This window comes from Colossoma macropomum, unplaced genomic scaffold, assembly GCF_904425465.1.
Source record: "Colossoma macropomum unplaced genomic scaffold, Colossoma_macropomum, whole genome shotgun sequence".
Taxonomy (NCBI): domain Eukaryota; kingdom Metazoa; phylum Chordata; class Actinopteri; order Characiformes; family Serrasalmidae; genus Colossoma; species Colossoma macropomum.
This window is the reverse complement of record NW_023494808.1, coordinates 12363012-12385356: the sequence shown is the minus strand read 5'-3', so window position 1 is coordinate 12385356 and position 22345 is coordinate 12363012. Positions and strand designations below refer to the sequence as shown.

Below are 22345 nucleotides of genomic sequence, written 5' to 3'. Positions count from 1 at the left end.
CTCTAGCATGGTAATTCTCCCTCTGGTGTAACCATGGTTTTGTCTGATGAATACGCTAAGCATGAACGTTCACTTCAGCTAGTTTAACCTTATTAGCTGGGCTACAACTTCCTAGCTAGGCTACTTTAAGCTAATGTTGTAGCCAGAGGTGAAACTTAGGAACTTTTACTGGAGTTCATTTGTAGTAAAGTACTATTATTTTACTGTGTGCATTTTAGCTCATAAATCAATTAGATGAAAAGATTGAAAGATTCAGTTATAGTCAAAACAGAGAAGTTCCCAGATGCAAAACAGCTACACTTCAGCCCTGATGTGTTCGGAGGTGTCAAGTTTAGGGAAAAAAGAATGAGGATAACGTTATCGGTGTAAAAGAAGAACACACTTTATCCCAGTTCTCATCTTCATTGTTTTAGAAATGAACTAAAGAAAACAGCATTATTATCAGCTACCAAACATCCTGAAACCTGTCGAAAACTCAACTTCCTGAGGGAGCATACAAGAGGTTAGCTGGCTTGCTAACTAATTCTAACTCCTTTTGGGTAAGTAAGTACATTTTTATTTATAGTGCACATTTAAAACAGCAGCTGACCAAAGTGCATATTGAGGGCTAGGCTGTTCCACAGCTTTGGAGCAGCAACTGCAAATGCACAGTCACCTCAGCTTCAACAGAGACCTTGGAACAGCCATAAGTAACTGATCTGAAGACCTCAGAGACCTAGGAACAGAGTAAGAGTGGAGCAAGTCTGCGATGTAAGATAGGGCTAGGCCATTAAGAGCTTTAAAAACACATAAAAGAACCTTAAATTGGATCCTGTAATGGACAGGATGCCAATGAACGGAGACTAAAACTGGAGCCAAGTGGTCCCTATCTTGGTGCCCGTAAGCAGCCTAGCAGCTGCATAACTGGAGGCGAGCCAATGACAACTTAAGTCCTACGTACAGAGAATCTAGACGTACAGAAATGAAAGCACGAATGACTTTTTCCAAGTTATGAAACGTTAGACATGGTTTAATTTTTGAAATTGTATGGAGTTGATAAAAACTACTGGTCTGCTGGGCAAATCTTAGGTCAGAATCAAGAATGACACGATGATTCTCAACACTTGGCTTTACGTATTGTGAGAGTGCTCCTAGATGATTTGATACCTCTGAAGTGTGTTTAGAAGGGCTGAAAACAATAAAATCAGATTTCTTTTCATGGAGTTGTAAAAGGTTGTTGTCCATCCAGCTTTTATTATACTCTAGACACTGACTGAGGCACTTCAATGGGCACATGTTGGGTTTTAGAGGGAGATAGAGTTGCATGTCATGGGCATCACACTGAAAAAAGATGCTTCTGGATAATATCACCTAATGGAAGCACATACATTGAAAAGAGGACAGGCCCTAATATAGAGCCCTGTGGGAAGCCATAATCAATGGTGGCAACAGTTAAAAAACAATTGCCCACATTGACTGAGAAAGTCCCCTGCAACCCAACCATGCGCTCAAAGCGTTCAGTAAGAATGTTAAGTACAATCGTGTCAAAAGTGGCACCGAGCTCTCGCACGATTAAAGTGAGACCACAGCAAGTCATAGATCTTTTGTCACTTTTAATAAGGCCGACTCTGTGCTATGAAGGGCTTTAAAACCAGATTATTAGGTTTCAAAAATATCATTTTATATTCAAATAGGACCATAGCTGTGAAAGACCTACTTTTTCCACAACTTTCAAGAAAAATGTTCATTTTGAAATTGGACAAAAGTTATTAAGGATTAAATATTATTAAAATATTAAAATAAATATTAGAAGATTAGATATCAGTGCATGTTTAAAGTAAGTAGGAACAGTACCAGAAGTTAAGCAGATGTTTATAATAGAAAAAACACTAGGACCTATTATATCAGTTGTCTCTTTTAGGAGACGAGCAGGGATGGCATCGCAGGGTGATGTAGTAGGCTTCATATGGGCTACAATGTCTTTCACAGGTCCTCACAGGTTTTTGAAGACTAAGCTAGGATTCAAGAACATGGCGGTGTCAGCAGAGGAGCGAACGGCAGCTGAGGAGAAACTTTTAAATGTAAGTATTGGGTTTAAACTGAGTCAAATAGCTAATGATACAAATGTAAAAAAAAAAAACAATGTGATCCGAAGCAAAATTTACGCTAACATTTCATTTTGTTTTACGGAGCAAAAGAGCAGACAGAGAGAAGCATCTCCAGGTCTAATAAATGAAACAATAAAAAAAAAACTAAAATCAAAAGTTTCTGGCTCCATCTTTAGAGAACCTGTCAAGAATTGACAGGAGCGGCGACACGCCTTCATAGACAGCATCCTTCGAAGGATGCAGCCCCTGAATTGGGACACAGCTTGAGAGAGCTTGTAAATCGATAGCGACCAACAGGAACTCTAGGAGCAGGGTTCTAACTAAGTCCTATGGTCATATGGTCAGAAAAGCATGCATCTTCAGTGTCAGTGTCACTCATATTAAAGCCATGTGTCAGAATGAGCTCTAGAGTATGGCCGTGTATGTGAGTAAGACCGTTTATAGACTGGACAAGGTTAAAAAAATCAAGAAGATGAATGAACTCACTGGCCATAGGTTTTGTTGGGCAGCATACGTAAATATTAAAGTCTCCTACAATCAACAGTCTATCAGCTGTCGGCATAATCACTGAAAGAAATTCATAAAATTCATAAAACCTGTGCATAAATATACAAAGCAGTGGTTCTCTGCCTTCCAGGTGAAATAGTTGAGCTTCAAAACTAGAGAATGACGCAAAAGAAAGTGAGTGACATTTGAGACAGTTTTGACGACCGTTGCCACACCTCCACCACAACCTGTTGTCCTAGCAGAGCTAAAGAAATTGCAGTTTGCAGACAAAAGTTCCAGAAAAATACTCGACTCACCCATACCCAACCAGGTCTCGGTTAGAAATAAAAAGTCCAATTTACGTGAAATAAAAAGGTTATTCAAAATAAAAGTCTTACTGGAGATGGATCTTGTGTTAACCAGCTGTTTACTGTTTTCTTAATATTTAAAAAAAAATAGTCTTTTTTCATTATTAAACTTAAAAGCTGTTGTGTACATTTTATTACAAGTGCCTGTTAGGTAGCTACTTTAGTTAATGTAAGTTAACGTTCAAGTAGCTACCCATTAAGTTGACTCCTAATCAAGTAATCTGCTTTTTTTAAAAAGGTCAAACCAAGAAAACATTTAATCATCTAATCATGAAAACATGTTGTTTCTTTCTTGTGTAATATCATGTTTTGCTTTAGTTTTGTTTGTCCAGATTATTTCCAATGATGTAGCCAAGTCAATTTAGAAATATTTTCAGATTGTGAGTGTGGTGTGGCATGCACCCATCCCCCTTTCTGCTGGCTGCGGTCGTCACTGGAGCCCAAACACCGAGCGAGGACAAAGCCCTGCGAGGGAGACGGGGCCTGGGCGAGTTCAGGACTCACGCACCATCCCCCACTCCCACATGGATTTCGTCTCCCCGCTGTCCTCGAGGGGCTTCATCCTCACTTGGTGTTTGGACCCTGCTTCTTGCCAGCTCCTGTGGGATGGGCGCATGAGATATGTGGATATCGCTGGTGTCCGAAAAAATCTCCATTTTTGCTAATTTGAGATACCATTTAAATTCTGTGAAAATTTCATGATGATTGGACCAATAGAAATGCTTCTACATTGCTCAGAATAAAATCTCTTTACATTAACGTACATTAAACTAAAGAACGTCTTTGCCCTCTGCTGTAAAGTTACCATTTTGGAGATACTTGTTTTTCTTTGACGATATACAGGAAAGTAACTCAGTTACTCACGTAGTTTTCCGGTAACAACTTATTCACTCTTACTTGAGTCATTTCCTTTTACTGTTACTTAAGTAAATTATCATTACATTAACAGCACCCCTAATTAAGGAGGGTTTTTTTCAAACTCAACCTACCTGTTTGTAATCTACACAACAATGTGCTGAAGCTGAAGGGAAGACAACAATTTCCGTGAAGGGAAGACAACAATTTCTGTGGCTTATATACAGACATAACTGTAGAAACAAGAACAGCAGGACAAGCTGCCTCAAGCAATATAAATAAATTCAAAGCATTTATAAAGCCTGCTGTAGCTGTACATGCCAAAAATTGTCAAAACAAATGCCATTAAAAATCAATAACTTGGTATAAACCTAAGTATTTTGCCAAAACCTAATCTGTCTGAAAATTTTCATTAAGTTGGATGGAATTTTTGCTACTGTCTATAAAGTTTGTCCAGCCTAGCAACAACCACAAAAGACATATTTGTGCATCAACCTCATGTTAGCTGTCTTTCTGCTAACCCCTCTACATAGTACATTTTTTATACACTTAAAATGGGTAATGAGGAATGACCATACATTACAACCACCTGCTCAGGTCTACAAGACCTCTAAGGTGTCCTATGATGCCTGGTACAACAGTCCATAGTCCTATAAGTTGCAAGGTGGAGCGCTGTGGTTTGGACTTGTCCCTGAATATCCCACGGATACTTGAGATCTGGGGAATTCGGGAAACACTTTGAACTCTGCGTCATGTTCCTCAAACTTCTACCAAACAAAGGCCTGTATTCATGAAGCTTCTCAGAGTAGGAGTGCAGATCTAGGATCTGTTCCACTCAGTACAGTCACAATAAAAAGGAGAGGAATCTGATCCTGGATCAGCATTTTTACCCTGAGAAGGTTTGTGAGTATGGGTCAGTGTGCAGCAGGGCGCATTATTCTGCTGAAAGAGAACACGGCCATCAGGGAACACCACTGCCGCAAAGGGGTTTAGCTGCTGATGTTTAGGTGTGTTTATGATGTTTAGGTCAAAAACTTTAATCACTTCAAGGTTCAGTTCTGATGCTCTTTCAACAGGGGTCAGCTTAGGGACTCTGACTCTAGCCTTTACTGCTCTTGGGCATCAGTGAGCCTTGGGTGGCCTAAGCCCTGTTGTGGTTTACCCTCTTCAGACCACTGTGGGTAGGTCCTCATCACTGCTGAGTCTCAGCCGGTTGTCTGGCCATATCCATTTGGGCCTTGTCAGAGTTACTTAGGTGTTTACGCCTGCCCATTTCTACCACATTCTAACACATCAACTACGAGAAAGGACTGTTCGCTTACCGACCGTTATCTAAAACATCCCAGACTTTAATATGTGCCATTGATACGAGATAATCAATGTCATTTGATCAAATGTATTTTTGCTTTCTGCAGAGCAAAACATAATACACTTCTCTTTTAAAGAGTCCATTTGAGTTTTATTCAAATTCTATTGTTACAATACTGCTAAATTTCATCTCTATGGGAATCAGTAAATTATGTTGATTCACTTCTCTGGACTTTCTACATAAACACGGACATTTGAAGCTAGTACAACATACATGCAGATGCAACAAATTATTTTCTTTGTTTTGCAGTTTTCTAGTGAAGCCTTACTCTAAATGGCACACATCTCAGCATCTCAGAGTAAAAACAGTGATCTTAAGCCAGACCTCACAAGCCTAGAGCACACAGTAAAAGGTATAAACTGATCCTAGATCAGTATTCATACTCTAAAAACTTTGATAAATATGGGCCAGTGGTATTGACGGAGCATCTTAGCCTGCTAGCTGTCTGCCGAGCTGCTCAGCTGAGACATAGTTAACGAAACTACATTGTTAGAAATGTTACATTTGAAATAGTTTCAGGCATTTAATTAGGATTATGTTTGCGTTCATAGACAGACATTCATTTTAGGGTGTACCGATATGATGGCCAAGTGGCTTCACTTTGGTGGTTACACTGTGACATCATCAGCAGTCTAGTTCTCCATATATATCTATGGCAATGACATTACAAGAAACCTTTGATGCATTTGATCATTCAAACCAATCACAGTCATAAACTCTACATTTGGAAAGCATCAAGTGATCAACTTTACTCGATATTTTGACTGAACTATTGGAAAGACCATACAATTCAAAGCTTTCTGCTTGTCCATATCCTACTGAAACGACCATGTTATGGCCATAAAGATGCCGCTGTGGCACATTATTAGCTCTGAATCAGACCTTTGAGGCAAAATCCCAACAAATCCGTGGCATTTCTATAAACTATGCAGTGGTATAACTCGGATTTCACAGATGATTGAAGATACAGTTGGTTATAATGACTATGTACACCATGGCTATAATAGTAGCCTATACTGTTGCCACCATTTCTGATTCATTCATTCATGATTCATGATAAAAAAAACATTTTTTACATCTAAAACAAAGCTTTTTGCTTACTTACCAGAGAGCCTACACAGACAGTCCTCCAGCTGTAGAAGACTCAAGGTAAACACAGCATTCAACGCTTTTCTATACACACCCACTTCAAGTAACTCGCTCTTTAAAGGGGCAGGTACTCATAAATATGCTGCAATTACTTTCAGTTCAGTGTGAAACTTGGTGTAACCTGATGCTTAACCTATTTTTAAGCCATTACTATGTTAATAAGTATGCAGACACTCCTTTATTGTATTCAGTCAAGTTGTAGCTCCTCAAGTATTGTTTTTTTTCTTTTCTTTTCTTTTCTCTAAAGGACTTAATTAGTCAGTATTACTGAGAAAGACAATGAAGAAGTCTGTTCCCAGATGTGTACTTCAGAATTTAAAGATATATTTTCTACTCTACTCTTTGTCTTTGTAAACCTGTTATTTTCCTTTGAAAGTGCTTAAAGTGGATATTCCATCGATTTCTCCAGTTTGAGGCCGACTTTAACAAAGCTATCTGGAATATTTTGGTGTAATCGTAGGGAAGCTTACCAGATCAGATTTCCCTACAGTGGTGGTGACAGGAACCAGGCTTCATGCAAATATAGCCATTTGATTTACCATCCAAAATGACTTATAAACCTACATGCCTTTTTATCTGCAATCCTGATAATGCCAAACTATTTTGGAACTTTTTTGTCTTATAACATCCTTAATGTACTTCTCCGGCATGATCGGCCTTTAAAAATATGTTGTAGACCAAAAGCTTATCTCAGAATTATCCTAAAACAACATCTCAGGCACCGGATGACGTATTAGCAAACGAATGACTTTCTGAGAGGAAGCTTTTAGAGCCGTTAAATGCTTCAGGTGTCTGGTACTCTTGAACACCACTGCAGTTCTCTTTAACAATTGGGAAAGTTTCTCCAGAATGGGCTTGGTTTACATCTTACTTATTTGATTATGAGTAAAAATTTGTCAAATTCCCTTTAAAACCAAGTCATGCACTGTTGATTCCATGCTAATAATACTAAGAAGTCCCACATGTAGAGACGCGTTTCATTTTCGGTATTTGTTGTTCTCCCATGATAAATTACAGGTATAACGTAGATTCCGTTCCTGGATTGTTTGCCACGTAGATGTGTAATTTGTAAAGCTGTAATTACAGAATAGTTAACAAACTGAAAGTGAAAAGAGAAAAGGTGAAGCTCATACTGTCAAACCAAAGCCAGCCACTTGTGGCTCAGCTATATCCTCTTTTTTATAGCTTTGCTTTGCATTTGGTTTGAAAGACACTTGGGTCAAGACTTTTCTCAGCTGGCTTTGTTAACTATGAAAGAAAGGCAGGCCTTCTCTTTTCTGGAAAACGTGAAGGAGGTCAGTGGTTCCATGCACGAACCACAGCTGCTGTGAGACTGTTTTTCTTTTGCTTTGTGGACTGCGAACACAGCATGTTTGCTGTTTAATAAATACCAACTTTTAAACTCTTGAACTTCCTCACTTTTAGAGCTTTTTTTCTGTCCAGAGTTCATTGAGTACAATAAATATTTAATAGGGTCCAACCAATATATCAGCTGGTCTATACTGACGACCCACAGTTTTAGTGGTTCACTGATAATTAGTTTTAGGTTGCAATGTCTCAGCAATACAGCAAAACATGAGACTGAGGAAGCCAATATGAAGCCCTCACGGTTAAGTCAGTATATGTCAGTAATACAGAATGAACCAATAAAACACCATCATGGGTATAACAAAAACATATACATGACCATTTTCCAACCTCTCTTCATGCCTCAGGATAAAACAGGCAGTGCCTTTAAGAATATATGTAAACGACCTCCATTCTGATTGGCCGTCCTGAATTGTGCGTCATTCAAAATGCAGTCTATCATGAAACATTCCTTACACCTTCAGTGTGAATGGGCAGGATTAAACGGCTGAAGGCAGAACAGGTGCAAATACGTAAATGTTTGGGTTTTATGACATCACAAAAGTAAGGAATTCAAAATGGACTATATTTGCAACTTCCACATATAGACTGAATGGACTGGGCAGCAACTGGTGTTTTGAAACTTGTTTACATAGTGTATCGAAAAAAAGGGGTTTATTGGGACATTTGGTTTTCCATGATATGGGTAAAGAGCACGTTTGACCCCCAAAGTTAAATGACTAGTGTGATCACTCCGTACAATGCTTGCGGAGACAGGCTCTATTATCTAGTGTGATAGCTAACCACGCCCGAGCACAGAGCCGTTAAATGCTTCAGGTGTCTGGTACTCTTGAACACCACTGCAGTTCTCTTTAACAATGGGAAAAAATTTCTCCAGAATGGACTTTGTTTACATCTTACTTATTTGATTATGCATAAAATTAGTCAAATTCATTTGGTTTTCCATGATATGGGTAAAGAGCACGTTTGACCCTCAAACTTAAATGACTAGTGTGATCACTCCGTACCATGATTACAGAGGCAGGCTCTATTATCTAGTGTGATAGCTAGACATGCCCAAGCACAGAACTCAAACACGAGGTCAATGATGCGATTGTCCCACTTTTCAATTCATTTGACAATGTTTAGGTTAATACATTTTCACCTTACTGAAGATTTGAATTGTAGTTGGTGAGTAAAGCAGAAATTCCTCCCTCAACATCAGCTGCCTCCATAAAAATCGTCCTATGCTGCCAGATTAACTGAACATAATCAATAAATCTATAAGATATGAGAGGCCTGTGTATCAGCGCACCCAAAACAACAAATGAACTGTGCTGTGCGAGTGCATGTTTCTTTAATACTATCAAGGCACTGTTTAATCACAAATATTACAATATAAAATTAAAATGTATATATAACAAAACATCATATCTCCAAAATGACAACTTTACAGGAGAAGGAAAAAACCTTCTTTACTTTTAATGTAAGTCAATGGAACCAGACTTTTTTCCAAGTCATTTTGGACCGTTTATTTTTGTCCTTAAAATCCCAGGCTTATTACATACTGAGGCTTATTATTCAGTAACCACAGGGACTTCGATGCAAACTGGTTGAGTTATTCTTAGCTCATAGATGTGTGTAATAAAACTTTGGGACGGCTGGTGGGCCCTGGCCATTTAAGGGGTTAAAGATATATGTTCTACTCTACTCTTTGTCTTTGTGAACCTGTTATTTTCCTTTGAAAGTGCTTAAAGTGGATATTCCATCGATTTCTCCAACTTGAGGCCGACTTTAACAAAGCCATTTGGAGTATTTTGGTGTAATCGTAGGGAAGCTTACCAGATCAGATTTCCCTACAGTGGTGGTGACAGGAACCAGGCTTCATGCAAATATAGCCATTTGATTTACCATCCAAAATGACTTAAAAACCTACATGCCTTTTTATCTGCAATCCTGATAATGCCAAACTATTTTGGAACTTTTTTGTCTTATAACATCCTTAATGTACTTCTCCGGCATGATCGGCCTTTAAAAATATGTTGTAGACCAAAAGCTTATCTCAGAATTATCCTAAAACAACATCTCAGGCACCGGATCATGAATCAGCAAACTAATGACTTTCTGAGAGGAAGCTTTTAGAGCCGTTAAATGCTTCAGGTGTCTGGTACTCTTGAACACCACTGCAGTTCTCTTTAACAATGGGAAAAATTTTCTCCAGAATCGACTTTGTTTACATCTTACTTATTTGATTATGAGTAAAAATTAGTCAAATTCATTTGGTTTTCCATGATATGGGTAAAGAGCACGTTTGACCCTCAAAGTTAAAGGACTAGTGTGTACCATGCTTACAGAGGCAGGCTCGATTGTCTAGTGTGATAGCGAACCACGCCCGAGCACAGAGCCGTTAAATGCTTCAGGTGTCTGGTACTCTTGAACACCACTGCAGTTCTCTTTAACTATGGGAAAAATTTTCTCCAGAATGGACTTTGTTTACATCTTACTTATTTGATTATGCATAAAATTAGTCAAATTCATTTGGTTTTCCATGATATGGGTAAAGAGCACGTTTGACCCTCAAACTTAAATGACTAGTGTGATCACTCCGTACCATGATTACAGAGGCAGGCTCTATTATCTAGTGTGATAGCTAGACATGCCCAAGCACAGAACTCAAACACGAGGTCAATGATGCGATTGTCTCACTTTTCAATTCATTTGACAATGTTTAGGTTAATACATTTTCACCTTACTGAAGATTTGAATTGTAGTTGGTGAGTACAGCTGAAAATTCCTCCCTCAACATCAGCTGCCTCCATAAAAATCAAGATCAGATTAACTGAACATAATCAATAAATCTATAAGATATGAGAGGCCTGTGTATCAGCGCACCCAAAACAACTCAGAGAAAGCTACAAAGTAAGTACGATCATGAACTGTGCTGTGCGAGAGCATGTTTCTTTAATACTATCAAGGCACTGTTTAATTACAGATATCACAATATAAAATTAAAATATATATATAACAAAACATCATATCTCCAAAATGACAACTTTACAGGAGAAGGAAAAAACCTTCTTTACTTTTAATGTAAGTCAATGGAACCAGACTTTTTTCCAAGTCATTTTAGGCCATTTAATTTTGTCCATTCATCATGAAATTTACACACAATGTAAAAGTCAACAGATATTTTCAAATTATGTCAAAAACTAAAAAACGACAAAAAATGGAGAGACAAGGTTTTGTCCCTACAGCAGTATATATATATATATATGTATATATAATTAGGTCAGGTCAATATTATGGGATATCATTGCGATATTATGGGATGTTATCACATGTTATCAGTCGGTCTGGCCCAGCCGTCTTATAGGAAATTCTTGATGTTCTTTTAAATGCTACTGGAACATCAGTTTTTAGAATTGCACTGTTTTCTTTTCCATGAACCATTACAATACATCTCTATGGAGTGTAAGGAACAGACTCAACGAAAAAGAAAGAAAAAAGAGGAACCCCCTATATATGGTACTTCTACATTCTTTGGTAATACTGGAACCTTGGAAACTGCAGGCAGACTCGATAAGTTCAACGAAGCTTCACTTTCAGAATGATCTCAGCGGCCCCAGTGACGCTCATCATGAAACACAGGAGAAATGACATGAATGAAAAGAAAACATTAGTGAAACATCCACTGACTGCACGGTAGCACATGCTAATGTTTACTTCACATGTGGTTTTTGTGAAATTGCATGTAAAAAAAAAAGAAAAAAAAAGCAATTCCCATGTGAGTGTCCTGAAAGTACAAGGGTGGAGCGTGATCACTTCCGCAGCAGAGACCACATGTGCCACCTGTGAAGTTCTTTACATGCACGAAAGAGCTTGATGTAATTCAGCCAGCTTAAAGTTCAGCATCTTCATCAAAGGTCTTCTCATTTTCTGGTGGTAGGCCGTTATATAACCTCGGTGCAAAAGCCTGGCGGCCTTCGAGCTTCAGTTGTGACAATGCAAAAACCCTGAAGCCCCTTAGGGGCTGTAAGAAGAGTACAGCTGGAGTACCTCTGTGATTTAAGAGGGTGCAGATCCATTTAGGGCCTAGAAAAACAATAATCATAAATCATAAATCATAAAAATCAATAATCATAAAGCAACAGCATCCTGTACAAATAAGAATAAACTACAGGCCAGTAATGCAAACAACATGACATTAGTGCATGTATAACCTTCTCGAAACCTTGGAAAGAAGATTTTTTTTGTCGTTGTTTTTTAGACAGATTTGTTCATCAGACCTGAGATCAAGAATAAAGATCACCCCAAGCCTCTTAACATGCGGTTTTCACATGTTCTAACAGCACACCAAGGTTATGTAGCCTCTTTCTGGAGGCCCCCTAGTGGCCGTTCTGCTGCTAAAATGGGAATTAACTTGGATATTTTTCAATGCTATAAAATACCTTTTCACCTAAAAATCTGTTATCACATTAACGAGGACACCGTTGGCTCACATTGTAGGGCTGCAACAACTGAATATGTGGGTCATTCTCCATTTGGAGTAGGAATTCAGGCGGATACATTTTTTAAAAATCTATTTCTTTCATCCCATAACTAAATAATCTTAATCTGTCCTTTAACATCTCCTATTATCATATATGTAAGAAGGAGAGTTTAATTCGAGACATATTTCACAGTCACTGGTGACTGTAACTCCAGTGACAATCCAGGATTTTGTAAATCGGCTGACTCATTGTTGGTCAGGTGACCTTGATCAATGATATATCAATGATATAAATGATATTTGGCATTATTTTGACAATTTTTTTAATGACATTAAAGCACATAACACCAGTGACACATAGAAGTTATGAGCTGCCTGATAAACAAAATTATTAATAAATTAATGAAATATAATGAGCAGGTGTGACTCGCCTTCTCATGCTTTGAGATGCTTCCTTTCTGATGAGCCTTGAACCAAAGAAGCAGTTTAATAGAGCTGAAAATGTGTTAAAATGTAATATAAGAGTCCTCAGAACACCAGTAACCCAAAATAAAATACATATATTTTTAAATGTAGTATAACGTTAATGATATAAAAAGTAAACATGAATCTGTTTCATACAAATTCATAAGTGAAACCTCTTAAAAGTATTGTTTTATATTAAAAATGGTTTGAAAATTGGTTTTGTGACGAGAGGTTTTTCAGATGCAGAGCGACTATGAAACAGGATAAAATAAGAAATCATGAGGGAAATGTGTTATTTAATCTTAGGTCAACTGTGTAAATGTGCATACCAACTTTTCGAGCCGTGCCTAATATTTTAGGCGTGAAATCTCTTCCCGCTCCAAATGGAGAATGGCCCATTTTCATTTTTGAATATTCTAAAACTGTAAGAAAAGATGTTTCATTTTAATAATAACTAAGTGTGGCTTTTATTCTCATTTAGCACTGTTGCATAAATTGTATTTGTTTGTCTTGCATTTTAATAAAACTGTCTTTAAAAAAAAATGTCTGTTAAATAATTATTTCCTTATCAAGTTACAATAAAATGTTGATCCTTCCCGATCTGGCAACCCTGATCTGGCTCTAAACAACAGTGAGCGGTGGTGGAGTTCAGAAATAGCATCATTTTAACCATCATCTCAACTTTTTTTGTAAATTTTACTGCACAGGGACGTGATGAAGGTTTTCAGGCCGCCGAAAAGCACGCGCTGAACTCGTCACCCTTTGTCACCCAGCGCAGTCTAAATAATTTACCCACAGCTCTGGATAGCTAGCTAGCTGCTACGTTCTTGTTTATCCTCAGTAATAAACACACCAGAGCTGGCTAGCTAGCCGTCTGAAACAGTAGCAAACTTAACTGGACCTGGAATTACAACCGCTTGAATCGCGAGAGTGCCAAATCAGAAAAAATTCACGCCTCTCCACAAAGGTGGCCGTGCCAAGATAAAACAGCACAACTGCAGCTTTACTCGCATTGTTTAATCTAAAAACGATCGACTGCTACGAAAAAGAAATAGCATTTAAACACTTTTAGCATTTTAACACTGGCCTGCTTGCTCACTTCCAAGAATTCCACGCTGGTCTAGTGCTAGTTTAGCTAGTCACCTAGCATGCGCATGCTGGTTAATTAGCATATCCTGGTTTTGGTGGTGTTCAGGCATGCTGGTTTATGCTAGTTTTTCTAGCAGGGTTTGTAAATCCCTAACATTTCCACCGATGCATCTTCCATCAATGTTACTAAAGGAAAAAAACGTGTATTTCAGCTGAGGGACCTCTAATGTAGGCAGAAAATGCATTTTCTAACTACAGTAACAAGGCAAATAAACTGTCTGTAGACTTGTAAGGACCAAAGGACCAGTAACCATGCTAGCATGCTAATTTTAACAGTCCTAACGTGTGGGAAACCTTTTTTTTTCAGGTTTAATTCAAAGCAAGCTTCACATTTGTGGTCACAAATATATACTGTAACTGTATAATTATTATAGTATCTTGTTTAAGCCATTTCTACAGCAGAAAGCAAACTTAGCCTCTTTGAATTGAAGTCCCCTAATAATTAGAGGCCCCACTCTAATTATATTATTTTGTAAGTAATTATAGAAAAAAATTAGTACTTAATGCGTATATTGATCAGGGAAAATACAATTTTCTACAAATAAATCTTTTTTATATATATTTATATATACACTGGGGGCCCCTATTGTGGCTTGGAGGGCCTCAAATGACTGCTTATACTGCTTATAGCCATGCATATGTGAAAGACAGAGAACGGTGGACTTTGTTCTGACCTTCAAGGCTAGCACTTCAAATGTTGCACTGCCCTCTGCTGGTCAATCGCTTGCATTGCATGCGCAACACATAAGTGCCTGGAGCAACATCTGCAACAATTTTTTACATCTTTTTGAAAAACAGTAGCTGAAATCTTGCCTGGTTTATGGTCACACCTGTGCAGTTACGTGATTCACGAGAATAAAATAAAATGACAACCCTGAATGGAGAGCATGTGATACAAGCTCCTGCAAAATCTGTGCTGTTGCCATGGACACCGAATGAGGCTGATAAGCATGAAAGCAAACGTTTGTCTCTCTGTAGACAATGAATGAAGGAGAAAACAGTGGCCTCTGTATCAGTGCAACAATAACACTATTGTACATACCACACAGAGGAGGTTATTATTAATAATTTGCACATTTTATTTAAGTAAGATATATATTGGCTTCTTTAAGAGGATAGTGCTGATGTAGTCTGTTCCTCTGTTTTATTTCGGCTCACCATGAAGGCAGCTGCAGCGAGAGTCAGGACACCATAAGTTGTCAGAACAAACTACAGGAAAAAGAAAGAGAGAGAGAATTCACTGGTAAGACATTCAGTGGCGCACTAGAAAAAGAAAACAGTGAAATACAGCGATCACAGCGTTATGAAATAACCTAAGCACCATGCCTCAAGATTCTCCAGCTTCCGATCTGATTTCCTAAAAAAACCTCCATCTCGTCCTTCCGTTTCCTGTTTAGTTTTCACACCCCACCACTCCATTTCCTCCCTGTTTCTCAGTCCAATCTGTTCATCAGTGCAGGGTTCTAGCTTAAAGCAGAAGCTGCTCAGAACTCCAGCCCAAGTTCTTCCACTCTTATGATCAAAGATCATCTCAAACAACTATAGATGGTTCATCTAAATACTTCTTCATCAGTTATCATTGGTTCATCTGAATACTTCGGTCATCAGTTATCATTGGTTCGTCATTGGTTCATCTGAATACTTCTGTCATCGGTTATCATTGGTTCATCTAAATACTTCTGTCATCAGTTATCATTGGTTCGTCATTGGTTCATCTGAATACTTCGGTCATCAGTTATCATTGGTTCATCTAAATACTTCTGTCATCAGTTATCATTGGTTCGTCATTGGTTCATCTGAATACTTCTGTCATCGGTTATCATTGGTTCATCTAAATACTTCTGTCATCGGTTTTCATTGGTTCATCTAAATACTTTTGTCATCAGTTATCATTGGTTCATCTAAATACTTCTGTCATCAGTTATCATTGGTTCGTCATTGGTTCATCTGAATACTTCAGTCATCAGTTATCATTGGTTCATCTAAATACTTCCGTCATCAGTTATCATTGGTTCATCATTGGTTCATCTGAATACTTCTGTCATCGGTTATCATTGGTTCATCTAAATACTTCTGTCATCGGTTTTCATTGGTTCATCTAAATACTTCTGTCATCGGTTATCATTGGTTCATCTGAATACTTCTGTCATTGGTTATCATTGGTTCATCTAAATACTTCTGTCATCGGTTATCATTGGTTCATCTGAATACTTCTGTCATCGGTTATCATTGGTTCATCTGAATACTTCTGTCATCGGTTATCATTGGTTCATCTAAATACTTCTGTCATCGGTTATCATTGGTTCATCTAAATACTTTTGTCATCAGTTATCATTGGTTCATCTAAATACTTCTGTCATCAGTTATCATTGGTTCGTCATTGGTTCATCTGAATACTTCTGTCATCGGTTATCATTGGTTCATCTAAATACTTCTGTCATCGGTTTTCATTGGTTCATCTAAATACTTCTGTCATCAGTTATCATTGGTTCGTCACTGGTTCATCTGAATACTTCTGTCATCGGTTATCATTGGTTCATCTGAATACTTCTGTCATCGGTTATCATTGGTTCATCTGAATACTTCTGTCATTGGTTATCACTGGTTCATCTGAATACTTCTATCATCAGTTATCATTGGTTCATCTAAATACTTCTTCATCAGTTATCATTGGTTCATCTAAACACTTCTTCATTGGTTATCACTGGTTCATCTAAATACTTCTGTCATCAGTTATCATTGGTTCTTCTGAATACTTCTCTGTGTACACCTCACTGATGACCTCACCTGGTCCCTCCACACCAACACTATTGTAAGATCTGCTCATCAGGGTCTCTTCTTCCTGCGTAGGCTCAGGAAGTTTGGACTGCCTCCTCACATCCTCCCCAACTTCTACAGATGCACCATAGAGAGCATCCTCACGGGCTGCATCACTGTCTGGTACAGCAGCTGCACCGCCTGCGACCGTAAGGCCCTTAAAGGAGTGGTGAGGACGGCAGGATCCATCATAGGCAACAAACTACCAGCCTTACATGACATCTATCAGTCCCGCTGCCTCAGGAAAATCAAAAAGATCCAGTCAGATAGCGTCACCCAGCACACAGCCTGTTCACCATCCTGCCATCAGGCAGGAGATTCTGCAGCATTCAGGCCAGAACAAGCCGGTTAATGAACAGTCTCTACCCACAGGCTGTCAGGCTTCTGAACAAGCTGTGAAGCTGTGGGTCCTTCACCAACTACCATCTCACTCGGTCACTTTGTCAGTATTATTATTATATCACATCACTGCTATGGACATTAACACTAAGCCCCTTTATAATGTATATATATTCTTCACAGATTATCCTTTGTTTAATATAAATATATTTGTACATAGCAGAGAGTTTTTTTCTTACAAAGGTCCCTCCTGTCTCTAAATATTGTGTATATTTTCTGTATTATATATATTTCAGTTTTAGAATTTTCTTTTGTATATTTACTTTGTTTACTTTCTGTAGAGTGATTAGCGGAGCCTCACCACAAGCATTTCAATGCACGATTGTCCTGACATGTTGTGTAAATGACAAATAAACTTGAACTTGAAACTTGTTAATTTAAACACTCCTGTTATTGGTCATCATTGGTTAATCTAAACACTCCTGTTATTGGTCATCATTGGTAACTCTAAACACTCCTGTTACGGGTTATCATTGGTTAATCTATCACTTCTGTCATTGGTTATTATTGGTAAATCTAAACACTCCTGTTATTGGTCATCATTGGTAACTCTAAATACTCCTGTTATGGGTTATCATTGGTTAATCTAAACAATCCTGTTATGGGTTATCATTGGTTAATCTATCACTTCTGTCATTGGTCATCATTGGTAAATCTAAACATTTCTGTTATGCGTTAGCATTGGTAACTCTAAACACTCCTGTTATTGGTCATCATTGGTAACTCTAAACACTCCTGTTATTGGTCATCATTGGTAACTCTAAACACTCCTGTTATTGGTCATCATTGGTAACTCTAAACACTCATGTCATTGGTTAGCATTGGTTAATCTACCACTTCTGTCACTTGGTTTCTCTCAAGGTTTCTTCCCCATGCCCTTAGGAAGTGAAAACGCCCATGGTAAAACGCACTACGGAAATAAATTTTATCTACCTATCCAACCACCCATCCCTGATCAGGACTGGGAAGTCCTGCTCTGAGCCAGAGTTGCATTGCTGAACAGCCACAGCACTGTTGCTCTAATATCCTAAACTCACCACCAGAGGTCATCTTCTCCAGAATTCTGAAGAACATCTGTTCTTTATTAGCCTCTAATTGTAACCATGTGTTCCATTTCCAAAAAAAGCTCTTGTGTACAGTTGTGTCCAGTTACTGTTATTCTCTTTGGATGTCTTTTAATTTTGTGACAATTCGCCTGGATTTATCAACCTTCTTTTTGCCATGTCTGAGATATTTATCTATCATCTGTTTTTAAACTCAGGGTTCAACACTGCCTACTGCCCAGCACAACCTTTCACATTTTGGTCACGAAAATACAGAGGCTATGGCCCGAGTGGTTACTTGTTTTGAAGATTGTGCGTTGCTTTTTGTCTGTTTAACAAACCACTGCTGTCCACTATTACTAGTAAACCCATTACATTTCACCCCCCCAATCTAGAGCCTGTTTGGCCAGACCCAGAACTAACAGCATCAAATCAAAATTTCTCAGAATTTGCCAGCTGTATTCACTGTAATAGATAACAAGACGGCGATGTTCTTATCAATGTTATGTTTTTAATATTTTACTTCTTTTAAGCAACACCTGACTGGACTTTGTTACTGGAGCATGCTTGTTTATTTTTAAATACAACGCATGGTTGAGTGCTAAAGTTTAGACGCCCCTGGGCAAACGACATGTTTTGTTTATTTTCTAAGTGTAAGTAAGTGAACATGTCCTCTACAGAGAACACACTTCTGAACATTTTAATGCACAATTACTGTTTACTTGCTAAATTTTACATATTGGAAAAAAATAAAATGTAAAATGTGGCCTCTGCCAAAGTTATGGCACATTTTTTCTGTTTTATTTTATTCCAATGCCTTAAACTCAGCAAATAAATAGAAATGCACTAAAATTTGCAGAAAAAAAATGCCATATTTAATTTGTGGAGGATAGTAACTTATTTTCACTTAGAAAATCAAAAAAAAAAAAAACACACACTGCATTCTATTCCACAGGGTCCCTAAGCAGTACCATCATATTCCTTAAACACTGAGCATGAGATGTTCATTCAGAACGTCCTGCAGCATCATAACCAAACACAAAGCAAGAGGGATCTTCAAGAGACATGCAATGATCGATGGGTAAACTTTACTTCAGCTTCCTGCTAAGTGATAAACCATTGTTCACTACTCCCTCTGCAGTTTAAAGTTCCCTTTCAATGGAACATTTTCACTCCCTGTGGTTTGGCCTCAAAATGTTCAAATACTTGTATTTGAAATGTATTTACGGAATTTGACCAGGATATTCAGACGTTAGCATACGACTGTATATACGATAAACCTGTTTCTAACATTCTGACCACAAATTCTTAATTTCGCCCACAACATTCACTGGCTTGGTGGCTCAAATGGCTATCTATCTATCTATCTATCTATCTATCTATCTATCTATCTATCTATCTATCTATCCATCCATCCATCCATCCATTTCCTGCGCATACCCACTTGATTCACCACATAATTAAACCTGTATTAAATTATATATATTATCACTTATATTAAAAAAATAACATTTTGGTGCTTATACCATATGATTGTCATGCATTGCTATGGTTAAAAACTACACAAATAATCAGTTAATATTTAAAATAAAAACAAATAATGGAACTCAAAACTTTATTGGATTTTCTATGAAAAAGTAACACTACCCTTTCCATACAGTGTTCTCAGGCTGAAGGTTCAGCATAACTACCAAACACCACTAAGGTAGCCTGGTTAGTTATGGTTGCGTCAACATTTAGTTGATAGTGCTAAGTAAAAGTAAGCCATAACAAGGTTTTATTTTACACCATATCAGAGAAATCATTAACAACATAGGTTTCAAAAATTATGTCTGAAAACACCTGTCAAGTACTTCTGGGAGACCTTGACAAACATTAGATCAAACTAATAGATAATGAACTATTAAAGACAATTAATGGTGGAAAAGCCCAGTGTGGACCACTGCTTAAGAGTGACTGCATACCAGAGCACAAAAACACATCATCAAATACCGATCTGAAATATCATTCAAATCTAAACATCTGCCCAATGCTTATTTTTTTTAAGACAACCATCTTTTGATACCAATATGATATCATTGATATCACTGTGCATCCCTAGAGTTTAGCTTAAAAAAATCTGAGAACTTGTTCACATCAACTTTTGTTTATTATCAATGCTAATTTTTAAATGCTTCTTCTTTTGCTCTCACAAAAAAAAATTATATTTACAACTTGCAAATGTTAATAAAACCAGAAAGCAGTGATTAGTAAATTCCATTTGACCTGTATTAAATTGGAAATAGTACAATAATACATTATTCCAGTTTTGAAAGCAAAATATTTTGCCTTTCTTCATTATACTAGTCTTCAGCTGTGTGACCATACTGGGCCTTTATTGTCATATTTTGAGTTTAAAAAGTCTTTAAAAAACATCTGCACCCTCTGATTACACAGCCATGCTGTTGTAACACATGCAGAATATTTCTTGGTGTTGAAATAAGCAAGGGTGTCCCTGAAAAAGACGTAATCTAGAAAGCAGCAAGCTCCAAAATGTGTTCAGAGTTAATTTTGCTTTCACAGATGTGCAAGTTACCCACTAAAACCCCCTCGTACCATCACACTCTGGCTTTTGAACTTTATGCTGGTAACAATCTGGATAGTCCTTCACTTCTTTGACTCAGAGAACCCAACATCCATTATTTCCACAAACAATCTGAAAGGTTGACTCATCAGACCACAACACATGTCTCCACTGAGCATCAGTCCATTTCAGATGAGCTCGAGCCCAGAGAAGTCAGCAGCGTTTATGGATGTTGTTAATATATGGCTTTCTGTGGTACAGTCTTAAGTTGCATTTGTGGATGCGGCAATGAAGAGTGTTTATCCTCAGCAGGTTGTCAAAATATGCCCAAGCCCATCTGGTAATATCAGTTACAGAAGCATGTTGGTTGATAAGATGCTTTTGTTTTTTTCCTTGTTTTTGTTAAAATATAGCTCAAAACAGATTTATAAATCACAGCTTTCTGTTTTTATTTGCATGTTATTTACTGTCCCAACTTTTTTGGAATAGCGCTTGTAATACAAAATTCATTTAAAAAGTACATTTTATACAGCCCAGGACAACAAACTCTGACACAACAGAACAAGCCTATGGCACTGTCCATTCCATTAAATGAAATTATTACAAAATGATGATTCGTTATTGCACACTAACTTCAGGCCTATCTATAAAGGGAATTAACATCTATGAGATAAAATATGAATATGTATCAACATACTTGACTACATGGTTAAAGGGGAATTCCTGTTTTTATATGGAATGTTGATGATGGTAAAATAGTCGAAGAGTTTTGGGGGACTATTTTGCCTTAGAACACCCTTCATGTATGCTTCCACCCTGAATTCATTAAAATACGTCGGTTTAGACCAAAACTTTATTTCAAAACTACCGTAAAACAAAGACTCAGACATCAGGCTGAGTATTCGTAAACACGTCATGTAGTAACTTTCTGTGAGGGGGCTTTTAGAGGTGGGCGTCTGGTTCCTATCACCACCACTGTGAACAGTTCTGACTCTAGAACGAAGCGTTTCACAACAGACCCCTCTGAATGGCTCTGTTTACATCTGAACTATCTGACTAATGGAGAACTCTTGAAAATTCGGTGGAGTTCCCCTGTCAGCAGGTTACCTTCGCTTCTGTGGTGAGATGGCCGAAGCTGCTCAGGGGAATCCGCGTCTTCGAGAGCTCGGCGTGACTGCGGACGCAGAGCTGAATTAAATAAACCTTAATTTACAGAAACGAATCTAAAAACGTAAAACCTCTGATAACTGTTTACTGTAAACTCCAGCAGAAAGACGTCCAGACCTTTTTTCTGTAGCGCTGGTTTGTTTTCCTCTTTATTTTTAAATGACAGCCTGTCAGCCAATGAAATCATCAGTATCGCTTTCGGCCATCCAATAGCAGCGGGGCTTGTGGGCGGAGCTTAAATGTGCTCGCTGGAAATTTAAAGGGCCCGCCTACATAATACAGGCTCTTTTTTTCTACAGAGCAGCTACTGTTTCATTTCCTTTTATTAACTTGTAAAATTGCATAGCGGTGATTAACTTTTATTTATTATTGTTAATTTTAAGCTAAAATGTGCAAAATTCTGTGCGCCCCTGATCAAATGACATTGATTTGTTGATTTTCTAAGTGAAAATAAGCTACATCCTCTACAGAGAACACACTTATGCACATTTTAGTGCACAGTTACTGTTTATTGGCTCACTTTAACACAGGGGGAAGAAATTAAACATAAAATGTGGCATGTGCAGTTATGACACATTTAATATTTTATGTT

The 22345-nt window shown here is 37.8% G+C and overlaps 1 long non-coding RNA gene across 1 annotated transcript; it reads right to left on the bottom strand.

The window, feature by feature from the left end:
* Positions 1-10954: 10954 nt before the first annotated feature.
* On the bottom strand, positions 10955-21889 carry LOC118798432. The gene is made up of 3 exons (XR_005006014.1): positions 21694-21889; positions 14923-14973; positions 10955-11753 (listed from the first exon to the last, which is right to left on the bottom strand). It is a non-coding gene; the product is annotated as an uncharacterized LOC118798432 (long non-coding RNA).
* Between the last annotated feature and the right edge of the window lie 456 nt (positions 21890-22345).